The 26732-nt window shown below is 39.6% G+C and overlaps 1 long non-coding RNA gene across 5 annotated transcripts in view; it reads left to right on the top strand.

Annotated features, from left to right (window-relative positions):
- Nucleotides 1–26732, top strand: part of LOC117576619 (uncharacterized) — a 91148-nt gene that overhangs the window by 18532 nt on the left and 45884 nt on the right. For 4 of the 5 annotated variants that reach the window (XR_004572970.2, XR_007954889.1, XR_004572969.2 and 1 more), the window contains exons 3-4: nucleotides 2815–2843; nucleotides 15689–15743. This is a non-coding gene — a long non-coding RNA (uncharacterized LOC117576619). The remainder of the gene's footprint in view (nucleotides 1–2814; nucleotides 2844–15688; nucleotides 15744–26732) is intronic. The other variant, XR_004572968.2, reaches the window with a different exon arrangement.

Genomic DNA, 26732 nt, shown 5'->3' with positions numbered 1-26732 from the left:
TGTGTGTGTGTGTGTGTGTGTGTGTCTGCGTGTGTGTTAGCAAGGCCAAGAGACAGTAACGTCTTGGTTGTAGTTTCGCTTTGCCCTCTGGGGACATTCTAGCTGGCGGGTGGCAGCAGGACAACAGGAAAGCAGGCGACAAATTATTTTAGCTGCACGCCGATCAAACTAAGAGGAAGGTAAGGTGAGGGGGAGAGGGAGTGAAGTGAGGCTGAGGATGCTGCGAATACTTGTAGTTAGTTAGTGGTTATAGTTGTACACAGAACAAAAATAAAGTTCTAAAATCAAGATCCGAATGTTAGAAAACGCATTTAATCTTAAACCCAAGAAGAAATAAATCTCTCTCTCTTTCAAGACCAAAAATCTTATTATAATTCAACAAAATATTGAATTATATTTTATAGCTTTTCTTTCTTACTACACAGACAGAAAAAACGTGCTTAAATCAAGTATAAAATCTTGAATCTAAATTGTTTGTAAGTCGAAATTGAACCAAGAAGGTTTATTCCTAAATTAAGATCGAATATCTAAAAAAAAAACAAAGTTATAATACCCTTCTACCCTATGGGTAGCGGGTATAAAAATCCAGATTTCCCAATCTTGAAATTAAAGATTATAATCTTGTTTGAAGAATGGAAAATTGTTAAAATGGAACCAAGATAGTAAAATCTTAAATCAAGATTTGCAATCTACTTTTCAATCTAGAATAAAACATGCTTGAATCAAGATTTTAATCCTAAGATGGAAATTTAGCAAACAAATCTTGATAAACAAATATATAAAAATCTTATTTCAAGATTTTTCTACTTAAATTGTTTTTCTCTCTGTGTACTTATTTATTATGTGACCTTTTATATATTAACTATCAGTTTATTCAGTTGAATGTTAATTCATATTACTTATGAAATAATTGGAGACCTCTTAAGTCTTCAATTAAGAATGTTTCGCGAGCTATGATCGAAAAGAACTCAAATCTAAATAAAAACTTTTTAGGAATTTCGATAGATTACAGAATTTTGTAACCTAAATCCAGAATTGTTTGTCTTATTTTAAAAATGTTTAATTTTTTTTTGCTTAGTCTTAAGAATTAATTCTTTAATTTGTTCTTAACTTTGTAAAAAGATTTTAGAACTAGGTTTGTTTTTTTGTTCAGTGTAGTTGTTGCTCTTGTTGCCAGCCAGCTTCATTGTGGGCTGCATAAAAAAAAATGTTCGAGTTGGAATTCTTTGCTATGCCACACACACATAGAAACACACATGCTCACACACACACACACACACAGTCTAAAGTTTGTTAGTGAAGAAAGAGGCGCAAGCAGTAGTTGCGTGTGTGTGTGTGAGTGTGTGTGTGGGAGTGTGTGTGCGCATAATTTTGATTTACTCGTTTCTATATAGAACTGCGTGTGTGTGTGTGTGTCAGTGTGTGTGTGTGTGTGTGTGCTGTAAGTCTGCGCTTAGCGACTGCAAAAGAGGAGCAAGGGTAGAAGGTTGGGGAGGTGGGTGAGGAGGGGGGTAGCGCCTTGATTTTGAGTTTGTTTTACTTTGACGCTCCCTCCACTCCCACTCCCCCTCCCCCTCTCCATCTTCCTCTTCTTCGCCCCTTCCTTTGGATGGCGGGAGAAAACTTTCAGCATATTTTCTTAGACAGCGCAGCTCGAGTGTGTTTTTTAAATTACACACCCACACATTCGTACACACACACACACACTCGCACACACACACAGACGGTGTGTCACATTCACATGCGCATACTCATAAGCAAAACATTGATGTATGTACATCTTATGTAGATTATTCGCTGTGTATAATTTTTTAGCTCGTAGTAATTAGCCAATAGGAATAGCTTTTGCATATGTAGTTGAGGGCGTGTTTCAGCTTTGGGGTGTGTGTGTGTGTGTGTGTCCCACATGCCACATGCCCCTGCCTCCTCCCTTATCTCACTGCGTGTGTGTGTGTGGCATGTGTGGCATTCAGATTGAAGGCTCCTCCACTAAGAAATGTTGCCAAATAAAAATGACGAGCGAATTGATTCACTTCTCTTTCTCTTCGATAGTTTTTCACTCGCTTGAATTCGACTTTAACCAATTGATTAATACAAATATAAACATGAGTCTAAATATATGTGACTGATCTAACATATTTGAAATATGTTATTGATTTGCAATAAGGCATGACTTCAACTCTTACATAAATAATTATATTTAGCAAGTATTTATCACTATTTATAAGCAAATAGTTTTAACCATATTAATAATATCCTGACTCACACTACTCTATTATATATAAGACCGATCTGCTCTATAATTCTGATTGATTTCACTTTGCACGAGTTCAATTTGAAATATCTCATTTGCTAGTGTTAAATTGTTCAGATCTGTCTAAGCACTTCACTGTGCAATAAAGAAAGAGTTTATCTGTTTTATATTGAATATATAATCATAACAAATACTTAGTATTATTTTAATATCTCTTTACTTTAACTAAATGGTTAATACCATACTCTACTCTGATTATCTGACTGATCTAGAGTAAGATTCTTCAGTTTTTTATATAACCATTTCACTGTGCAATAAGTCATGAATATTTATTTATACATCATCATTGATTTATTTATCATAATTTTCATATTTAATTACTTATCGAGTGACTGCAAACTATCTCTGCTCTCTGCTTGGAACTTCATCTCATGTTGGATCGACAAAATTAATTAGTTTGCAAGCTGAATATATTTGCAATTGCATTTCCCTTTTTGTTTTTTGTTCATTACGAAAAATGCGGCTAATGTCTCTTTTTGTATTGTTGTTGTTTTTTGCAGTTGTTGCTGCTGAGCTGGAATTGAAATTGGTAAGTGTCGCCTGCCCTATTATTAATTATGAATATCGAGATAAATTGAGGCAAGCGAAAAGCGACGAAAAAAGTCGTGCAGACGAATTCAATCTATTGAAAATTCATTTACAAAGCGAAGCAGTAAGGGAAGTTAGGAGTTGGACAGTGGCAAGTGGAGAGTGTGGAGAGTGGAGAGACTATGGAGAGTGTGAAGAGTGTGGAGAATGGAGAGTGACAGAAACTGGCCCGTTCATTTCACAGCAAGTGGAGAGTGGAGAGTTTGGGGGGAGTGGAGAGTGGAGAGTTTGGAGAGTGGAGACTAACAGAAGCTGGCGCGTTCATTTCACAGCTCCACCTACTTTTTTATTTTATATTGCGTTGTTTTCGGTTAATATATTACGCACATGTTTTCGCTGGATGTGAAAGGGATGGGGAAGGGGGAGGGTCGGAGGAGGAGGGGGGTGTAGTGCAGAGTGTGAGTGAACAGCCTACACCTATCTCTGTGTGTGTTGGCAACATGTACATAACTCACACACAGACACACACACATAGCAGAAGCACTAGCGCACACACAACGCCCACACACACACACACACACACACACACACGTATACGCAGGCACACGCACAGAGGCCATAAACGAGCCAAAATATTAACCAAACAGAGGAGAGCGCCAAAAACGAATATCAACCCTAACTCCCCGCTAGAAGCCTTCCCCCTCCTCTCCCCCTTCTATCCACCTGAAGCGATGCGCAGCAGTTAAAAATATTTAAAAATGTGGAGTGCGACGCAGTTGACGGCGGTTAGCTACCACGCCCCCCGCCCCCCGCTTATGCGAGAACCAAGCCCCAAAAATTCTCTCACCATTTCCCCATCAACAAAAAACTGTGCGTATGTGTAATTTTTGTTTCTTGTTGTTGTTTTTTTTTTCTCGTTCGTTGTGTTGCTTTTGCTTTTTTGTTTTTTCATTTTTGGCAAGTAGGGGAATGGGAATGGGGATGCCAAAGGGAAGGAGAGGGGTAGGGCGAGGGGGAGGGGGAGGGGGATGGGTGCGTTGGCGTCGACAACGTCGACAGCAGCAAAAGCAAAAGGAAAAGCAACAACAGCCACCACTCTTGGTTAATTGCCAAAAACAACTGCACACCAGATGTAAGCAACAAATATAACAATGAGAGACAGAGAAAAACAAAGAACGAAAGAGCGAGAGAGACAGAAAGAGAGTAGTAGACAGACAGAGAAAGAGAGAAAGAGAGTACTCTCTCTAGAGAGATAAGAGATTAAATAGCCAACGATCCTCTCAAGGATAAAGCAAACTAAATCAGCAATTATTATCGTCAAATTTTTCAAATTTTTCTGTTTGGCAATAATATTGAATATTCAATCTCTAAAACAGATTCTGATCTATTTATTATTCTATAGACCTAGAAATGATATATAATACCATATATTAAAAAAAAAAAACAGTTTCTGATTGATAAAAGAAAATTAAGTTTGAAAATTTGCCAGATCTCAATTTTGTTGTTCTTAGATGCAATTTGGAACTATTTTATTTTTATTTCTTATTTTTTGTTTACCTATTGTTTTTTTTTTTACAGATTCTGATTAGAATGGATCTTAAATATTCGCAATTTGCTAGAGCTCAATTTTATATTTATGCTTAGATTCAATTTAAAACAATTTTATTTTATTTTTTTTTTTTTTTGTTTCTATTTTATGTTTATTTTGTATACAATTTCGAACTATGTTATTTTTATTTTTTATTTCTTGTTTTTTGTTTGTTTTTTATTTTATTTTTATTTTATAGAAACAATCTAATTCTAGAAAGATCTTTACTTTCAGTCTGCTAATCTTTAGTTCAGTTTTTCCTGCTTGAGATATGATAAATAATATTAAATCTAAATAAACAAATCCTGATTAAAATTTTGCTAGATCTCATTATGGAATGTTTTTATTCTTAAAACAAATTTGGAGCAATATTATTCTAGACATAGATTTTACATAATATATGGCTTCAAGATCAATACACTAAATATGTATGTGATTGCCTCTAGAAACGATCTTTCGGTTAATCCTTAGTTCAGTTTTTTTTCTGTTTAGGGAAACAACTCAGACTCAAAGCAGCGCTGCTAACAGCGACTGCGACTGCGGTAGCGACAGCGGCAATTCATTTCATTTCATTTTACTTTTCCACACTCGCACACACTCGAACACACACTCAACATTCACACACACACACATGCACACACACACACACACTCGAATGTATTCACATGAGAAAGAAAAGTTTTTCTAATTCGCATTTATGTTTAATTTGGCGCTCTTTCTTTCTCTTTCTCGCGTCGCCCGAAATTCGTAACCCCAGAAAAAAGCCGAAACCCAGTCGAAGTCCCCCTCCCCCCACCTCTATGTACCCCGCCCCCTCTCACACCAGTGCATAACTTTGGCGCTGTGCGCCTCTTTTTTAATGGGGTGCTTTATGACAAACTTTCAGCTCGCGCTCCACTCGACTCGACACACACATGTGTGTGTGTGTGTGTGTGTGTGTGTGTGTGTGTGTGTGTGTGTGTGTGTGTGTGTGCTTAAAAAAAGTAGAAGTAGCCCTGTCTCTGTGTGTGTGTGTAAGTGTGGAGGTAATGTCGCGTTTGCCTCGGTAGAAAGGGAGAAAGGGGGGAGGAAAGGCGACCCACGCATTTCTAACACCGCCCACTAATGCCAACTGCCTCAGTGTGTGTGTGTGTCTGTGTGTGTGTGTGTGTGTGTGCTCATATGTAAACCCCCCAGCAGCATGCAAATGGAGCCCAAGTAAATTGTGCTTACGTGTGTGTGTAAGTGTGTAAGTGTGTGTGCGCGTGTCTGCGGAGTAATTTTTTAACTAATTTTCTATACAAATTTTTAGCATGTCGCTGGGGTCGCACACACAGAGAGAGAGAGAGAGATAGAGAGAGAGAAGCTGTCTCTGTCGCACTCTACAATATATATACGATATAAATATATAGTATGTGGAGAGCACATCTAGATACACACAAGCATAGGGGACAGCACGTGTGCTGCTCTCACTTTGTTTCCATTGCCATTTCATTTCGCACTTTTCATATACTAAATTCTAATCACACCAAGTCGATCAACTACTAAAGTAATGCGAGAGTAATGAGTTCGTAGTATGTTCATCGAAGATTAAACAGAACTCCACCACAAAGTGGAAACGAAAGCGAAAGCGAAAGCAGATGACATATTTGTTTGTTGTCTTTCACACTATTGAAAGTCAGTTTCTCACTTTTTACATACTAAATTTTGATAACATATTATTCGATTAACTAGGAAAGTAATGGTATATAGTATCGAATAATCTTACTATTTAAAACTCATTTTCTCATTTCGTTTCTAACTTGTTGAATACTAAAGTAATGATATAGGATAATAAGTTGGTATATTCATCAAAGTTGAGTCGATGTTTTCAAATACTAAATTCAAATCACAATTATTTGAACAACTACTAAAGTTGGTATGTTCATCAGAGTAATGAATAGAGTAGAGTGAACCCACAAAACAAAAGCCAGAGCAGATGTCAGTATTGAACGTCATTTTCTCATCTGGTTTCACACTTTTTAAATACTCAATTCTAATCACGATAATTCGATCATATATTCATCAAAGTTTGGTCGTATAATAAACAGAATTCACTCTTTCTCATTTCGTTTTGTTCTTTTCATAAACTAAAATCAAATTAAAATATTTAATTTCTCATTTCGCTTTGTACTTTTTAAATACTAAATTCTAATCGCAATAGTTTCAACAACTACTAAAATAATGTTTGAGTTGATGAGTTCGCATATATTCATCGAAGTTTAGTTGAATAGAATAAATAGAATTCCCCCAGAGAGCAGATGGCAGCTTTGTTTGTTGTCTTTCACAATATTGAAAGTCACACACGCGATTATAGAGAATGTTATTATGGGGCTTAGACGGACACAACGCCAAAAAGTATGCAACAAAGTTTGTGAAAACACTCGAATTATAAAATATTTCGACGCTCTGATGGAGAGTCATGTTATAACCCTGGCATGATATGCATTTTGGATAAGCTGGGTGTGTGCAAAGGACGAAGGACGAAGGAGGAAGGACCAAACAGGAGGCAGGAAACAGGACGAAGGCCTAGGCCTAGGGGATCGGTCAGTCATTCTGATTTGCATTGTTTGCTGTTAGCAGTGTCAGCTGCCACAGATAGATTGTCCATACATGTGCGTATGTGTGTGTGTGTGCCAGAGCAAAATTAACATTTCACTTGGCTGCGTTTTTTCGCTTCATCAATAAATTTGCCACCCCCCCAAAAGCGAATCCCCAATCGAATCGCAAGCACACATAAATTCCCTTTTTTTTTGCTGGCCCCCATTTTCATATTTTGAATCATCTTTTCTCTATTTTTTTCGTTTTTCATTTGCTGCTGTCCATTCTTTTCAATAAAAAACCATTACATAGACAAATATAAATTTGGCGACTGTGTGTGGAAAAAAGGTAGCCATTATAATTACAATATGAAAAGCATGTGACGTCAAATATTTTTCGGTATTATTCATGAGGTTTCTCATTTATCAAACACAAAATAACAAAAAACAAAAAATAAAAAAATCGCAAAAAATGCCATTTATGTCGATTGTCGCAATCGAGTTTTGGAGAGTCAGCCTCCATCTTTCCACCTCTTAACTCCCCCCAACCCTCTTGATGGGAAGAACACATAAATTAACTGAATTGTGTGAAAGCAAAAACTTCTGTCCCCCAATCATAATCTAAATTGTAGTGTCAACTTATCAGGCATTAAAACTACATCAAGTGAGCAGCAGATTCTTTAAGGGAAAAATCTATTATTGTGAAATTTATTAATTATATTTAAATTTTAAAAATAATAACTAAAATATTAGTTATCTCGTAACCTTCTAAGGAACAAACTATATAATATTTTTTTAATCATACGACACCGAGAAATTCAACGATCAAATTTTGAGGACTTCAAAAATTATAATATTTAAAACGAATAAATTAAAATTTGTATTTTAATTGCCTTTAAAAATAATTGAAATTTAATGATGAATTGCCTTCATTCATCACATATTAAATTTCTTATTTAAAATGTTTTCTAAAATTAATATAAATATCTTTCACATAATTTCATTTATTAACTAAATGTAAGTTTGAAAAATAATAACTAAAATATCTATTGGTAGAAAATGTCGATTAAGTTTTTGTCATTTGCTATTGTAGTTTTTGTTATTTTAAACGTTTTGCAAAACTCATAGATATTTCTAAATAATAATATATCTGAAAATATACCTAAATTGTATATATAATTAATGAATATCTCTCACAAACGAGGAATTTATTATCTTTTAGTTTTTATATTTAATAGGATTCTCTCTCAGAGATTATAAAGACAGATCATAACTAAACTAAAGTATACTTTAAAGTTGCCTGACAAAGCTATAGACAACTTTTAAAAGGAGATGAAGATAAACAGAGAAGAAGAGAGTATGAGAGAGAGAGAGAGCGAGAGCGAGATATGCTGATGCTGAGGTGAGCGCAAAAAAAGTGAGGTGAAGGGTCGCAAAACGCTATTTTACACAACGTATCGCGCGCTCGTAAAAAATAATATAACTACATACATGCGCGTTTACTACCCATTACAAGCTCAGCCTTGCCTCTGTCTCTGCCTCCCCCTCCCCCTCCCCCACCCCTTTGCCCATTTGAGGCTGTAACCCGTAGTGAAAGTTTGACAAGCTGCGCTGCCTCTGTCGCCGCCTACACCGCCTCCCTCCTTCCCGCCATCTCAGTCAGCTAACTGCTTTCCACGCATACGCGCAATTCTAAAAAATTAATGTCGCTTTCGTAATTTCAACACACGCACACACACTCGCATAAAAAAACTGCCGAAGCAGCGACTGCGGCAGCAACAGCGGACAGACAGACGGACAGACGGACGGACGGACGGATGGCTGGCTGAATGTCTTAGTTAGGCAAAAAGCATTGCAGCTCGCTAGGGGCGAACAAAATGGGGTAAGCAAAAGTATAAACTCAACAGAATGCGCGACCGCGACTGCGACTGCGGCGTCGACGCCAGCGTCAGCGACGACGACGACACTCACTTAAAAATTCGAATGTTATAGAAAAATGAGCAAAGCACAAAAAAAGCGAAGCAGCGCAAAAGAAGAAGCAGAAGATGAAGCGGCGGAAAAAAACGAACTGAAATTACATAAAATGAAAAGTTCTCGTTACGCGGCGCAGTTGTTGCTCCCCCTCCCCCTCCCTGCTCACCACCTTGTTCGTCTCTTTACACACACACACACACACACACATAGAGAGAGGGGGACATTCCCTACCTCTTGCTGAAGCTTGCTGCTTCTAATGCTCATCTCTTTCTAACTCGGGAATGTCGACAGAGAACAAGCTCGGCGAATTCGGATGCTATTGTATGCGACTCTCTGTGTGAAAGTGTGTGTGTGTGTGTGTTCTCTGTGTGTGTGTTTGTGTGTGTGTGTGTGAGTCCCGCTTTTAGGTGGGAGTTTTCCCCTTTCTGAGGCACCGCGACTGATTACTACTTTTATTGCTAGCAAATATCGTACTTTCTCTTCAAGGTGGATACGCCACCTTAACCCCTCGTCCCTCCTTTCCCCTCCCCCTCCCCCCCCTCTACCTATAAATAGTGTGTGTGTGTGTGTGTGTGTGTGTGCTTAGCTTTTTAGTCATCTACAGAAAGGAGCAAAAAGGGGGTAAAGGGGGGACTGTTGTAACTTGCGCGGAAACAAGGTTTTTATTTCACCATTTCTTTCTATACTTTTCACTTCGTTCCCTGTTCTCCCCCCCTCTCCCTCCGCTGGCTCCATTGCTTCCTCTAGTAATTTTGCTTTAGATTTTGCTGCGCGAAATTTTTTCAAGGGTGGTTTACATGCATGTCTGTGTGTCGGTGGTGTGTGTGTGTGTGCGACAGTGCGTGTCTATGGACTGTGTGTGTGTGTGTGTGTGTAGCAGCTGAGACTGTGACTGAAGCGAAGACGAAAACGAAGAAAAGAGGGAAGAGGCTGAGGCTGAGGCTGAGGCAGACGTCGTGCGTTGTGTAGTTGTATTTTTTCAATTTTTGTGCTTACGTTGACGTCGCGCGTCGCGTGGCGTCGATGTCGATGACGATGACGATGCCTTCGTTGTGTGTTGCGTTCGCTTCTTCTAGGTAACAGAGGCAGCAGCAGCAGCAGCAGAAGCACACCTCCCCTCCCGTCCACTCTTCTCTCCTTTGGGAGCATTGCCAGAATCTTCATCTTCGTTTGCAGGTCTCAATTTTTCGTTTTCGTTTTCGCTGTCGTTTTTCGTTTTTAACTACGTGTTCGTAGTTAAAAAAGAATCTCATACATACTCGTATTATGTTTTATGCTGGCTGCTTGTCTCTATCGCTCTGTGTGTGTGTGTGTGTGTATGTGTGTGTATGTGGGTGTGTTGTAAAGGAAAGGAGCGAGAGACGGGCGGATAAGCGGAATTGTAGTGGAAAAAAGGTGCTTTTTAGACGCAATGACAACGACAACAACGACGACGAGAGAAGCAACACATAGCAAAGCAAACAGACAGGCTACACTGCGAGAAATTTGGCATTAGTGTAGTATTGAATTTGTAATAGATTGATACTTTATATTAGAAATTTATTTAAATGAAATAGACTGCAATTCAGTATACGAAATATAAAATTAGATTTATGTTTTAAGACACTGAAATATAATTTAATGATTTTTGCACAAATTAATATTTTTTAACGAATAATTCATTTATTAAAACTTTATAGTAATATATACTATTTTTCATTACTTTAAATTTGTATTAGGGATTTCAAAATACATTTTAATAGCTAATTTTGGCAGTTTAAGATAAGAGTCTTTCAGTTTAAATTTTATTATTAATAACAAACTTAAGTAGTGAATATTATTTAAAATATATTTCTCTTATTTTCATGAAATGAATACTGAAAAAGTTGAACTCTTTTCGAGCAGTGTAGTTTGGAGTACAGAGTGTAATTTTATTAATAACAAATTTCAAAAATTTTCAATTTTTTATTTAAATTTTCAATTATTTATTATAAAGTAGTAAATAATTTGTAAAATTTGAAGTACTTTCCTTTTGAAGAAGTTTTAATTTCAATTATTTATTATAAAATAGTGAAATTATTTAAAATTGACAAACAAGTTGACTGCTTTTTTCGCGCAGTGTAGCTTGGAGTGCAGAGTGCAAAGAGAGAGTTTCTGCGAATTGAATACAAGTAGATGAAACTCATACCGGCAACTAAGCACGGCCAAGGCTAAAGGAATGGGTGCGAGTGTGTGAGTGTGAGTACGGGTGTAAGTACGAGTACGAGTACGGTGTATGGTGAGAGGGAGGGAGACGGGTGACGGGGTACGCCAACTACAAGCGATATAAAAAGGGAAACGAAAGAAAAAACAACAACAACTGAGGGAACAACAGCTTCGGTAAGTTTAGAAAATAAAAAGCGCACACACAACCCTGCGACGAGGGTTGCAATATTTCTTTTGCATTGCCTGCTGCCGCCGCAGACGTCGCTGCCGCTGTCGACGTCGACGTCTGCGTCGCGTCGCAACCAACAGGCTTCGGCATTAGTTGATGTTCCCCTTGTTATTGTTGTTGTTGTTGTTGTTAGAGCTTGTTCCTGCCATTGAAGAGTGGGAGGCAGGTGGAGTGTGTGTGTGTGTGTGTGTGCGTGCGTGTGTGTGTGGCATCCTTTTATATTTAAAAAATTCTCATTTCAATGTCTAAGTTCGCGGCAGTTGGGGGTTGAGTTCCTCCCCCTTCTCCTCTCCGCCTTTCTCTCTCTCTCTCTCTCTATATATATATGTATATATAACACACTTATTATTACTTTTAATTTCGATTCCCCCACAGCATAAGCATGTGTGTGTGTTTGTGCTTGCTTTTGTGGTGTGCCCTGCTCTTTAGTAATTGCGATTAGTTTAGTACGGCGAGTTACGCATACGCCAGGTGCGCCCAAGCGAGCTTAACTTTAGTTATTATACTCAAAAAGGAGAGTTGAATATTTACTGCAGATTTGTAATCTCAAACAAATAAGAAAGCTACAGTCGAGTGAGCCCGACTGTGAGATACCCGCTACCCATTGTGAATTAAAGCAAAAGAGTGCGGTATTATTCTTAATATATACCGCAAAATACTAAAAATTATACCAAAGCTTATTGTAGGTATATTGATACTGTAGAATATTCGACATTTACCATAGAGTGAAAAATATACCAGATACTGAAATATACCAATGTCAACATTTGGTATATTAATATGGTACATCATTCGTATTATACCATAGAGTACAAAATATACCTGATTGTCAGCAAATGCAACGAATAGTGCGGTATTCATTTTAAAAATTAATATACCGCAAACATACTAAAAAAATATACCATATGCTATTTTATGTACAGATACGGTATAGTATTTTACTACAAATAAAATATACCATAGACAGCTAAATGTACCATAGAGTAGAGTAAATATACCAGATTGTCAGCCACAGTTTTTACCCTGATCAAGAATATATATAGTTTATAGGGTCAGCCTGTTACACACATTTCCTCCCTCCACAAAGTTATAATGCCTTTCTACTCTAAGTAAAGGAAGTTGTTATAAAATGAGCCACAATTGTGCTTTAATATTGCATAGAATTGCATTATTAGTAAAACTTAATCAATAGATTAATCTGTAGTTCCGATTAATCTGTACATTCAAGTCGAATGAGTTTAGACAGTGTTTCCACTATCGATCAGAATGTATTCGAGTCGAGAGCATAGTTATTATATTTATTTGAGCATAGTCTCTGTTCTGTTCCATTTATAGAGAAGCAAAAGAAAACTTTGTGGACTGTGGATTGGGGCTTGAGGCTTGGGGCATAGGCGTGGGTCCGTGTGGCAGCAGCAGTAGTAGAAGAAGAAGAAGAAGAAGTAGAAGCAGAAGGAGGAGGAGGAGGAGGAGCAGATGAAGGTAACGGTAACGACGACGAGTCCCATAAAACATACAAATGGCCAAATAAAACATTTTAAATGTAACAACAACAACAGCAAGAAGTAGATGAAGAAGAAGAAGAACAGCAATAATAATAACAGCAAGAGCAAATAAGAAAATAGTATTGTGCTTAGAAAAAACGGCGACACGACGACGACGACGACGTCGAATGAATTGAATGAGCGAGAGAAAGAGACAGAGAGCTGTGAGAAAGAGCAGAGAGAACAGCAACAATGGCACAAGGCAAAAGAAAAGCAAAGCAAAAGAAAGATGAAAAGCAAAAGGAAAGCATTAGATACATTTTTTATGCTGAGCTGACTCGTTTAGTCCTCCGTCTGTCTGTCTGTCTGTCCGTCTGTCTGTCTCTTCATTGGCATTGCTTGATTGGCGACCGCTCTCCCTCTCTACTCCTCTCTCTACTCGAAATTGGCTCATAATTAGCAAATTGCACTCGACTTGATCAAAGCCCTTCGATCTGGCAATGGACAACACGACGTATACGTAATCTCTGCGGCACGTTCTGGCCTAGGCCTATTCTCTCTCTCTCTCTCTCTCTCTCCCTCTCTTTCTAGTAGATGATTACATAAGTATCACGCTACCTTTTTTGCCACAGCTTCTGCTTCTGCTTCGACTGCGGCGCATTGCTAAGCGCACAAAAACTTAGAAATAATCACCGACATAAATCTTAAAATGTCTGCCTTGTTCCCTCTCCACTCTCCACTCTCCACTGTTCTACGCAACTACTCGCCGTTCTTTTGTTGTGCTTTCTCTCGCTGTGTGTGTGAGGTGAGGGTAAAATTGGGTGGCTGCGAGTTTCGAGGGGGATTCGCAACAGCAACAGCAACAAAAGCAACAACAACAATGCCAACCGACTAAGACTAAGGCAAACTGCTAGAGTGACTTCTCTACCTCCCTCTCCACTCTCTCCCCTCTCTCTCTCACTCTCTGTTACTCTACACAGAAAAAAAGTTCTAAAATCATGATTTGGGTTTTGATATTAAGAATTTTGGTCTAAAAAGTACAACAAGAACGTGAAAATCCGAATGTTGGAAAACTCATTTTATATAAGACCCAAGACCCAAGTTCATTATTAATAAGAACAAAAAATCTTAAAAGTTTAAGACAAAAAAATCTTATTTTATATTCTTTGTTTATTATTTCATTATTTGTTTCTTATTAAGATGAAGACAAAAATCGCATAGTTTCAGGTTCAATAATCTTTTTTTTTTTCTTTTACAATCTATCTATATAAATATAATAAGTAAATGATATAAACAATCTTTTTAGATGATCGAAAAAATATTAAATTATATTATATTGCTTTTTTTTCAACCTATTTATTATTTTACCATTTTATGATTTAATTATCAGTTGTATGTTAATTCACTTTACTGACGAAATATTTAAGACTAATCTTGAGAATGTTTCAAGATAGAAACTTTCTAGGAATTTCGATGGATTACATAATTTTGTAGCCTAAATCTAGAGTTTTTGTTCTTATTTCAAATAAATATCGAATATTCTTAGTTTTAAGAATTTGTTCTTAAAGTGCTTTTCCTTAAAAGAACATAAATTTGTAAGAACTTGGTTATTTTGTTCAGTGTATGTCTCTGCGGGGGCAAATGAAAAATAACTTAGAAGCACGTTTTGTGGCATTTTTCGTTTTGCTTCGCGTCGTTTGTTGCTGTTGCTGTTGTTGTTGTTGCTGTTATTAGTGTTGCACATAGTTGAGGCACACAAAATGCGGCAGCAATGTGTCTATGTGTATGTCTGTGTGTGTGTAGCGAAAATAAAAGTTTGTGCTTCATTTCGATTTTGCGATTTGTTCGCGCTGTGTGTGTGTCGCCTCTTTGAACTGTGGCACGTGGCAAGGTGTTCAGTTCAGCCACGATTCAACGATCGCTTTTTCTGTTTCTGTTTCTTCTCTGCTCTCCTCTGCTCTGCTGCCAGCTGATCCAATAACCAATAACCTAAGCGGTCTTGCGTTCAATCTAAAACATGGCCATAAACAAAGGCCAAAAGCCACATTCACACTCACATTCACATTCACATTCGTATTCGCCTTGTTGTGTTGTGCAAATATTGAATGTGTGCTGGAGTCTCTTATCTTTGCTCTCTCTTCCTCTTCTTCGTGCTCACAGCCACTGTTGTTGGCTTTCTTCTGCTTCTTCTTCTTCTTATTCTTGGGTTTTTTTTTATTTTGCGCCATTTTCGACCATCTTTGCACAGACCTTTTTCTATAGCCTCTCTACACACTGTTGACACTTGCGTAAATCGACATTGTTTGTCAACAACAACAAAAACAACTAGAGCAACAACAACAACAACAACTGCTTTGAATGTTAACTGCATGAAATGTGCAATGTGCAATGAACTTTCTAGTCAAGGCCACACAGCAAACCACAATGTCAAACAAACACACACACATACACACACACACACAAATAGAGTTACTAAGTGATCGAAATTGAAATGGTTGAGGGACGGGCAACAAAAGAGAATATCGGGAACAATTTTTAAATAGATCTGCAATTCGCTTCTTTACTTCAGCAGTAATAATTGTGACTTTAAATTTCGCTAAATTTATTTAGTTTCCGAAATAGTTTCAAATGAATAAGTCATCAATCTATATCTATGAATATCATCTATATTAAAGAGGGAACCTATAATATATCATTTAACATATACTTCCCTTTACCCTAATATTTAATAATAAATAATCTAGTTTTGTTTTTTATATATGTTTAATACTTATATGAGATTCCCTATAAAATTTTAAGTTAATATAATTCTTTTATCATCTTTATTTTCAGTTATGCATTTTAAAGTGGCGATGGTATATCTGCATTCTAAAATATCAACAATAAGGTAGGAAAACTATACTTTAAAAATCATTATTTATTTAACTTCATATATTACTTTCTCTTTACGTCGAAATATTGATCATCATTCGGCAGCTGATGTTTTTATTTCATATTCTCATATTTATATTCCATTCACATGTTTTTCATCTACAATTTCGTTCATTATTGATTTAAGATGTTGAAGAAATTTTTGAATAGATTTGAAGAATAAAAGTTTTTCCATATTTTTATGTAGCTTTAACAATTTCTTATCTATATTCGTATTTAATTATAATTATATTTGTTGCTTAACACTATTGAAGAAAATTTAGGAAGATTTGATAGATAGATGTATCTTCTATATTTCACTTAGATATATCAATTATTTATCTATTTTCGTATTAAATTTTAGAAAGATTTGGAGAATAGCTAATCTATTTTCGCATTTTGTACAAACGTACAATTAGCAGATATTTAATGCACAACTTGTTATATATCAAGAATCCAGAATCAAGAATCAAGAATCTAAAGTCAAGAGTCGAGAGTTGCGAAGATTGAATTTGTTCAATTGTGTGTGGGTGTTAAATGATAATAACAGTAAAACTAATGTACTTTATGGCTGCAAATCTGTTGTGCTGTGAATCTAAGCAGAGACAGATAGAGAAAGAGAGATAGAGAGAGAGTGTGGTGAGGGGGGAAGTGAGGAGGCAAAGCAAATGCCTTTTGCCATCTTTATTCCTGTTCCAATTGCCGGTCGCAGTCAAGCGCAGCGACTTTGCAGGCAACTCAGCCACCATCTTGTGGTGGCAGACTCGAAGAAGGAGGCGGGGAGGCAACATTGAGGTAGGCGATAAGGGGGAGGGGAGTGGGTGGGTGGGCAGTTTCACAGTTTTCGGCAGTTTTGTTTCTGGGACTCTCTAAAAACTTACAGCAACAGCATCTGCGACTATTTTCCGTCTGTCTTCCGAAGCCGCTTTCTGCTGCCAGCGTCGACGTCGACGTCGCAGTCGCACTGCCAGCGCTGACTGCGCTGCCGCAGTTACTCCCCGAACGTTTTACATAAATCTTCTTTTCAAAAAAATAAACACTAATGCCAAACAAGAGGCGAGGCAGAGGCAAAAGCAAAAGCTCTCGGTAGCGTAAAAGGGAAATAAAAAAAGCGAACTAGAAAATTTAGTATCTACACATACACAAAGGTACACACGCACACACACACACACACACAGCCAGGCGCGCGCACACACACACACACACACACACACAGACACAGACATACATATAAACGACGCGGCAAAAAAGGAAAATTTTTTATTACAGCGAGAAAACTTAATGGCTGTTTGCAGGAATGGTGAATGGTGGCAGGGGAAGGGGCATGGGAGGGGGCAGCAGCGAGAAGAAAGGGAAAGGCAAAGAAATAGATGGGGATAAAGTTTGGGGAATGAAGTTGAAGATGCTCAGCATAGAAGAAGCCGACGTCAAATTCGCCGAAAAGAAGCACAAGGATAAGCGAGACGGTGGGGCAGGGAGGGGTGCAGAGGGGGGACACAACTAGAGCGACACCAAGAAGGAGGCGAGGACGACACGATGTGCCAAACAGCGTTGCGTTGCGTAGGCTGGGGGCTGCTTTCTAACTACAACTAGGAGGAGGAAGAAGCGAAGGCAGCAATGAAGTAACAACATTCATCCTTTGATTCCCATTTCGATTTGCCCAAACCCTGCCAAACTATGCCCCAAACTACGCGAACCCGGAGGGAGGTAATCAGGGGGGTTGCAGGGGAAAGGCACTCGTCCAACTATTAATGGTATCGTTCGCTGTCTTGGAATTGAGTCTCAGTCTTCGTCTTCGTCTCGGTCGCAGTCACGGTTCGAATGCTGCTCATTGATTTCGGGGCTGTTGCTTACCTCCTGACTAGAGGAAAGGAAGGGAGCGTAGGGAAAGGGAAGGGAAGGTAGAGAGCGGAGGCGTTCTGCGAGGTCAGCTTCCAGAGTGGAGGACACGAAGGGAGCACAGAGGAAGGGAAGGGAACAGAAGGAATGGGAAGGGAACGGAAGGGAAAGGAAGGGAAGGGAAGGGAATGGAAGGGAACGGAGGTCAGCTGAGTGAGTGCTTAGATTGGGTGTCCGCTTGCTTCTCAGAATTGTGGCGAAGCTAGTTTGTCTCTCAATTCATCGTTATGCTAATTTCGATTTCGCTTTCTCCATTTGTTTCGATACATTTATATTTATTAATTTGTGCTCATGTTTCCTTCTTCTTCGTTTTTTTTGTTTTTTTTGTTTTTTTGTTGCTCGTTTTTGTTCAAGTGTGTTTTGCAGTCGTCTTTATTTTTGGTGCGTCGCTTTCGTCGTCGTCTTTTTCCGACCTTGTTATGTTTCTTACTCTTGTTGTTGTTGTTTCTGTTTCATCTTGCTGCTGCTGTTGTTGTTGTTTTTTTTTTTCAATTTTATTTCTCTATATTTTTACGATGCTGGAAACTACCCTTAATGATGCCGCGGAAGCTGCTCCCGCTGCGGCTTGTGCTCTGTGTGTGTGTGTGTGTGTGTGTGTAGTCGATTGTGTGTTTGTGTGTGTGTGTGTGTGTGTGTCTAAAAGCGGCGGCGGGCAAAGCAATGCTGCAACGTTGGTGGCAAAGGCGCAGCCAAAAATACCGCTGATCATGCGCCTAAAGTAGTTTTTTAAGGTCTCACAAATACACGCACACACACACACACACCGCCTAATGCTGTGCTACAGTTATTGTTTTTTGCCTGATTCCGCCTCATCGATGCTCAGGTTCAGGTTCGTTTTCGTTTTCCGCTGCCTTTGCTCTGCCCGGTTCGGGTTTTGCTTTTTTCCTTCCGTACTTGCTTCGTTGTAGTTGTAGCTGTAGTTGTAGTTGTTGTAATTGAAGTCGCTTCTCGCCCGCTTACAGAGAGGGTGCACAGCGCTGAATCAGAAGGGGATGCAGGGCAAAGGGCACGGGCAAAGGCAAAGGGAAACCTGCCCCTAACAGTTAAGAGCTCTAAGAGCGCTGTGCTTCTAATTTTACATTTTATTGTTATGCTCGGTTATAGTTGTTGTAGCTCAGCTCTCGTTTCGTTCCTTTACAATTTTTATTCTTCGTTTTTAGGGTTCGTAAAAGGGTTGATTAGGAAGATGCACAGAGCACACAGAGCAGCTCAACTTGCCCCACCCCCCCCCCACCATCCATCCCCTTTTCTCTCTCTGTGTGTGTGTGTGTGTGTGTGAGTGTGTTCACTTTATTGACCTGTGCACGCGCTTCGATTTTTGTTATTTTGCTTTGTGGTCGTGGTCTCATCTTCCGTTGGACCTCCCCTCCCACCCCCCGCAACTTGCCACTCGCTACTCGCTACTTGTAGTTTAGTTATTGAGCCTGAGACAGAGGAAGAGGCAGAGGCAGAGGCAGAGGGGAAACCCCTTTTATTGCTGCTAATATTAAAATTATGAAATGCGCTGCATCCGAAACTGGTCGTAAAGCAGAGCACGATTCTATTCCATTTACGAGGCCATCTATCCATCCATTCATCCATTCATCCCCATCTCCGTTATATATGGGTTTATTTTAGATGAGCCACATTTCGTGATGGACGTGACAGACTCGGGCCATGAATAATAGTTTACAGATTACCCAAGCACTTTTTTTGTTTGCCTGTTTGCCTCAGACTTTAGTCGGATTAGAGTAGAACATTATTTATATATTAGCCAGAAGATAATTTCTTTATAAGTATAAGTTACACTCTACTTGCTATTTATAGGCATTAGACTGCCTAACTCCGAGTACCTAGCGAAATTCCCTTGACTTGGAGCGAAAGTGAAACTCTAATGGAAATGGGAAAGGAAGATTTCAGTTGTGGCGTTTTAAAATTAACAAAACAGCGCTGAGCTGAGAATAGAACGAGAGACAAGAAGAAGATGGAGACACAACAAAACCGAAGAAGAACAAGAGAATAGCAGAGAGTTTAGGAGAAGTGAAAAAAAAAAGTAGTCGAGTCAAAAAGTGAATAAAAAATATAAGAAAACAGAAAAAAGCGAAAAAATTGAAATGTAGCCGAAATAGTAAAGAAAGCGAAACAAAATGGCGAAAAAAGTTTGTTCCTTGCTTTGTTTTCTTCTTCGTGTGCTTTTCATTTTTTTTTTCTTCGCTGGGAGGTGAGGCATAAAGAGTGGGGGGGGGAGGTGGTTGGTCTAAAGTTCGCGGCAAAGTTAAAATAAATTGCAAGTTGGCATTAGAGACGCACACACACACACACACACACAAACACACACACACACTCGCACACAGATGAATGTTAGTCAGCCGCCATATTAATGGCAATTGGGTGGCAAGTGTTGCGGCCCTTGCGGCATGTGTGTGTGTGTGTGTGTGTGTGCGGTACATGAATATAAAACTTTATTTTTATTTATTCCCTTTTCTACTCCCAACCGTTTGCCTCCCTTCCTTTTTTTTCTGTGCCGCGCCGCTCCGCGCACATAAAGCAAAATTTATTAGAAAACATTTCATTCTCGTTCTCATTCTCATTTTCTGTGTATGTGTGTGTGTATGTGTGTGTGTGTGTTTTGCCACCCACCGCAGCTGGTTTTGACTGCGACTTCAGCTTCAGTTTCAGCTTCAGCTCCGCGGCTCCGACTTCGTCTCCGTCTCCGTCTGCGTCTGTCTTTCGCCTTCGCCTTCGCTCTCTCTGTCTCGCTCTATCTCGCACACATTCTCTCTCTTGCGCTTTGTCCCTCTGTCTATCTATCTATGCTCTTGCTCTCGCTCGCTTCGCCTTCTGCTACTTCATCTTCTACTTTGCGTTTTGCATGCTTATTCGCAATTGTTGTTGTAATTGTTTTCATTGTTACGCGCAGCGCCCGAGGAGGACGCCAACGAAGAACGTGGCGAGGGGGGGACGGGCGAAAATATAAAAAAACGGCAAAAGGAGGCACGAGCTGGAACACAAAAAAAAAATACCAAACCAAAACAAAACAAAACATAAACGGAGCAGCAAAGAAAAGAACAGAACCGAACAGAAACGAACATAGAACTGAAACTGAAACAGAAGCTGAAGCAGAGAAGCAAAAGCAGAAAACGGCACAAAAATATGTGTGGCAACATCTTTAACGTGGCTATGTCGGTGGCAGGCAGCATAGAATTATTGCCACAACGCGCCTCCTCCCCCTCTCCCCTCTCTCTTACAGCCTGTTCCCCATTGTTGTAGGCGTAGGCAGCAACAACAACAACAGCAACAACAACAACAACGACGACGGCAACTAAACCCCAGATGGCGCACTACACAAAGTTATGATATAATTTGGATTTCTTTTCGCTAAATTGCTTGTACCAACAATAAATATGTATTTATGTTGGCCCTGCTCCTTCACTCTCCCCCTCTCTCTCTCTTTTTCTCTTTCTGCTGCTTCTCTTTGTGTCTTGTAAGCTCTGTCTCTGTCTGTGTGTGTGCGAATGTGTGTTTGAAACTGTGTTTAAGTGCCTGTACAGACAGCTACCAGCTACGAACTGCCTACTCTCCACTCTCTCCGCTCTCTCCACTCTCCACACTTGCTTAGTCGACGGGGATCAGCCCAATGCAGACAACAGCAACAATATCTACACACACACACACACACACACAGACACATGAGCACCTGATTTAGTGTGTACTCAAATATATTACATTCCCTATTCAGTTTTTTTTTTCTATCGCTGGACAATAGAAATTGCCAGAATCCTTCAATTATTAACCAACTATTTGTGCATTTCAGCAACTCTTTAGAGCTACAAATTCTGTCTATTTGAATTTATTTAAAACACTTTATTTTGAATTTGATCTTTGTGATGATGTACTTTAAAATTATAAATAGTAACTTATTGTTTTATCCCTAATTTCTTTACTACTACTACTATTGTAATGTCTATAATTTAAATTGGAATTGGAATTTATTTCGAACAGTTTATTTTGAATGCACTTCAGGATTTGACAATTGTACATTATTGTACATTAAACTTATTAATAATAAACTTTTCAAGAAGTAACTTATTATTATATACTTTTCCTCTCTACTATCAGAGTGCCTATAAATTGAATTGGAAATTATTGAAAACAGTTTATTGGTAATGCACTTCAAAATTCGTCAAGTGTGAAAGAATTCGTAGCAACACTTTATGATGATGCACATTAAAATTATGAACAGTCAAATAATTAATCAACTTTTCAAGAGTAATTTATTGCTTTATATCTAGTTTCTTCTAATATTAGAATGCCTATAATATCAATTTGAATTTGAGTTTGATTAAAACAGTTGAATTTTAATACGTTTCATAGAACTTTATTATGTTGAACCGAAAGAAATATGCTAAGCAAACAATAAAGATATTAATAGTCCATCAAATAATTGATCAACTTTTCAAGAGTTACTTATGTTCTCTAATTTGAATTGGAATTAATGTAGAACACTTTATTTGTAATGCATTTTAATACTTAACAAATATGCTAGAATTGATATCAGACTTTTATTACTTCAATGTATATTTCAAACGTAAATAAATTAATTTAAACAAACATTAAAACTGGAAAAAAGTCATCAAGTAATTGTTCAACTTTTTGTGATATTTAGTACTTCCAATTATGGAATTAGTTTTGTATAATATTGTTTTGCTATATCATTTTCATTAGACTCATTACAAATGACAAATGTGGATTCAGTTTAGCATAATATTTATACTAAATATCATTTTTATTAGCTTATGTCAGAGCCTTTTATGGGGAATATTCTAGAATATGATTGAGAAACTATTCAAGAGTTGTTTTAAATATCATTATAGGGAATATTCTAGATTCTATTCTAAACAGGATTGAGAAACTATTTTTGAGTTGTTGTTCTTGATCATCATTAACTTTAGTCTCTTCTAGTCTCATAAAGGTTGCAATTGGAAACAATTGTCAACGATTTGTACTTTCTAGCTGATCGGAAAATCGACTGTAGACTATTTGTCCCTCTCTCTCTCTCTCACTCTTGCTTTGGCACTCGTCGTGTTGATGCTGTAGTTGTTGTTGTTGTTTTATGTTGTAGTTGCTTTGCCGCGTCTTGAAAAAAAATTACTCAGCCAACTTGCGGAATAAATATAAATATACATATAACGAATAACGGAATAATGCGAGTATGTACAAAATACACAGGCAAGAATGTATTTACGCTCACTTTCACACACACACACACACGCACACATAGAGAGTACAGACGTGTAGGCGTGTTTAAAAAAAAAAACCTTTCGCGTCTACACACAACAACTGGCAACTACCCCACCACAGCAGCAAAGCAAAGCGGCGAAAGAACGAAGCAGAATACAACAACAACAACAAGAACAACAAGGCGAAGAGAAAGAAAAAAGCGTGAGCGAAGAGAATATGAAAGGGCGCAAGGACAACGCGAAACGATGGCGACTGATTTACATTTTTAATTGTGTGTGCTGCGACCGTGTGCGTGTGTGTGTCTGTGACTGTGTGTGTGTGTGTTTGAGTGGGTAACAACAACAACAAGAACAAGAACATTTACCCAACTTTGGCGACCTTTGGTCATGGTCCAAATCTATGAGGCTTCAACTAATGCCCAAAAACCGCCTCCTCTCTCCTCTCCATCCCTTTCGCTGCCCCTTGCCCCCCCATTACGGCAGTGTTCTGTACATTGACTAAATATCTAACCATTTAATAGGCAGGCATAGAGGCCCTCGGCTCTCAGTCGCCGTCGATGTCGCTGCTGGCAGCGCTGCCCTGGGAACGTTTGAGATTAAAAATTAGGCAAAAGGGTAGTTTAGCCTGTCACACACACACACACTCACACACACACACACAGAAAGAGAGACAAACATACGCATGCATATATAAATTACAAGTACGCCGCGCTTTTTGTTGTAATGAAATGAGCACACACACACACATTCGCACACACACACACACACACACTTGGATGGGGGAAAGAAAGAGCGAGAAACCCGCACAGAAAAACGCATTATAAAATGTGAGTAGTGTATGCTAATGGCAGACGCGCGCTTGGCATTGGCTTTGACGTTGCTTGCCATCCCCTCCCCCTTCCCCCTCTCTCCTCTTCACTCGCAGCCGCACCCGCACCCATGTACCTCGCACTCCTCCCCCCACGCTCCCCCTTCTGCCCTGTCGGCTTGTCTTCGCAGTTTCCAGCGCGCAATGTAAAAATGGTAAAATTTGTTTTTTTGCCTTTGCTGCTGTTGCTGTTGCTGCTGCTTCTTCTACTTTCAGCTGCTGCTTTTTTCGTGTTGCCAAGGGTGGGTGGGGGGAGGGGAGGGGAGCAACAGCAAGACACATTATCTAATACGTATGCGTGTGTGTGTTCCAGTGTGTGCGTGTGTGTGTGTGAAGCCCCTTTTTCGCTACAACTACCACAGCTCCAACGCAGCACCGCATACCACACACCCCCCCGCACCGTCTCAACCCCTCCTCCCTCCCCCTCATCGCGTCTTGCCTCTTGCGTCGTCTACCACACGTCGTTTGCAATTTTTCATTTTAATTTTCATTAGCGTTTTACTCGTTTTTTGTTGCGTGAGTTTGTGTGTCTTTCTTTTTTACTTGTTTTCTTTTTTTGCTTGATGTGTACACACTCACACACACACACATCTGCGTGTGTATTTGTGTGTACATTTATTATATAGAAAGAGAGGAAACCGAAAAATGCGTAATTCCCATACACAAACCTCAACCCCAACCCCAACCCCGCTCGCAACTCGCCCCCGCAATCTCCCCACCTGCCGACATTGCCGAAATCGCAATCGCAATCCCAAAACCGAAACAGAAACAGAAACAGTAACAAGAATCGAGCCACGGTTCCAGTTTCCATTTCCAGTTACAGTTCCAGCTCCAAGTTTGAGTTGAGTCGAGTTGCCTAAAATGATGTAATAAGCGTATGAAATGTAAAAATTCTTTGCCGCTTAAGTAGTGTGTTTTTCTTCTTCTTAGCCTCCATTTTCAACTGTATCATCTACCTCCCCCATCAGTGTAAGAGAAGTGAAGAGGGGGAAGGGGAACTTGCGAGTCAAATCAAGGCAACGAAACTTTGCGCGAGCGTAATTTTTCAATTTGGCAACGGAAATTGCCTAGGGAGGTGACACACACACACACACACTCCACCCACACATACACATACATGATGTGCTCGACTCTCTGAGTGCTCGGGGGAGACACTCACCCCCCCCCCCATTACCCCCTTCACATGATTCGCTTCACTTCACTTTGCTCTATACCGCAGCTGATGCTTTTTCTAATAATTAATTTAAAACTTTTTCCTTGCAAATTGAGGAACAAGTTAACCCCCGTCCCCCGTCCCCTATCCCCCACCCTTAGTTGCTCATCGCGTATGCGAATGTACTTGAGGGAAAGTATTTTAAAAGGCGCTACTAATTAACATGGAACGAGCAGCTCGCTGATTCCCTCGACTATGAAACACCTTGACTGACAGCGCGCACTCTACGAATTGTTGAAGTTGAGTGATAATTACTCCCCTCTCAAGTGGCCTCTTCCTGACCAGTGCCGGACTAGTTCAGAGTTCAACGAGCAATTAATTGACTTCCACTGACATCTCTCCACCCCAAAAGCCCACAAAATCAAATGAAAAGTAACCAAAAGAATAAACCCCTTTTGGCTGCGAATACAAAATACCAAATACCAAATGCCAAATAAACAGAGGCCAGAAATCAAAACACCGCACACTCGTAGATTCACTTAAGCAAACCCCTTGACCTTACACCCCTCACCCCTCACCATTAACCTTTCAGCACTCACTCCACTTGCTCATTCCACATATCACATTCCACATTGAGCTGTTTTTGTCCCAAAAGCGATCGCTTCAAATGCCTCAAAATAGGCGGCAATTTACAACGCATTATCTGCGTCACCTCAGTGGGGTGGAATTCCGCCTGACCACCGAACCTGAAGTCGAACTCAAACTCGAACTCGAAGTCGAGACAGAGAATGCGAGCGTGTGTGCATCGATTAAAAAGCATGTCCCATTGCCGGCAAAATGCAAATGAAGCAATCGACCAGTCGGCAGTCAGCAGTCGGGCGTGTAAATAACCTCAACCCCTTGCCCCATTATCTCTGACCCTTAACCCTTAACCCTCATATCCCTAATACTGTGCGTAACCCTGTTTAACTCTCATACACACACACTAAGCCAAACCCCAAACTTGTGTGGCGAAAAATCTTTGGCAAAACATTTAACGAGACAAGGCCCAGACGCGAACGGAATCTCCAGCCATCAGGACAGTCGTCGGCCAATCCGACAACCCGACAAACCCGATAACCCGTCAACCCAACCCAGCAACCCTTTCACACACACACGAACACACGCACATATGTGTAAGCAGGCAGTCACAAAACCTGTCTGACTTGACATAAAGTAAGTGATATCGTTCATGAGTCTTACTCCGACTCCTTTCTCCCTTGTCCTTGTCCCCTTGTCCCCTTGTCGAGCAGGACATGTGATTGTCCTGGCCGGGGTCAAGGGTTCGCTTGTGTGTTTGTGTATGTGGTGAAGCTCACGCACAGTCGAGACTAGGCCACACACATGTGAGCGAGCGCAGGTCCGGGACAGGTCCGGGACAGGAGCAAGGACCAAGGGGTTCTGTTGAGGGCAGTTGACGGTTGTTTTCCATTTTCCATTTATTTTCACTTACATTTCTTGATTTGTCGTTCGTCGTTCATCGTTCATCGTTCGTCGCTTGTTGTTTGTTTTTGTTTCTGTTTGTCAACAATGGCTGTAAGTTGTCGCTGGGATTTTCCTTATTGGCCCACACACACATCATGGCAAAGAGAGGGGGAGGGGACGGGGGAAGTGAGAAACTCACACATGAATGACATGCAGATTCAAATTCGGGGTAGAAATAGAAGAAAATTTCCATATTATCGAACTTAACTAGCACTAAACACACACACACACACGCATCGCAAAGCCAGACAAATGTCGAGTGGGAGGGCGTGGCACTAACACCGAAAGGGGCAGGGGCAGGGA

Source organism: Drosophila albomicans, chromosome X, assembly GCF_009650485.2.
Source record: "Drosophila albomicans strain 15112-1751.03 chromosome X, ASM965048v2, whole genome shotgun sequence".
In the NCBI taxonomy this organism is placed as follows: domain Eukaryota; kingdom Metazoa; phylum Arthropoda; class Insecta; order Diptera; family Drosophilidae; genus Drosophila; species Drosophila albomicans.
Note: the sequence above shows the minus strand (reverse complement) of the source record. Positions and strands in the feature narration are given on the sequence as shown.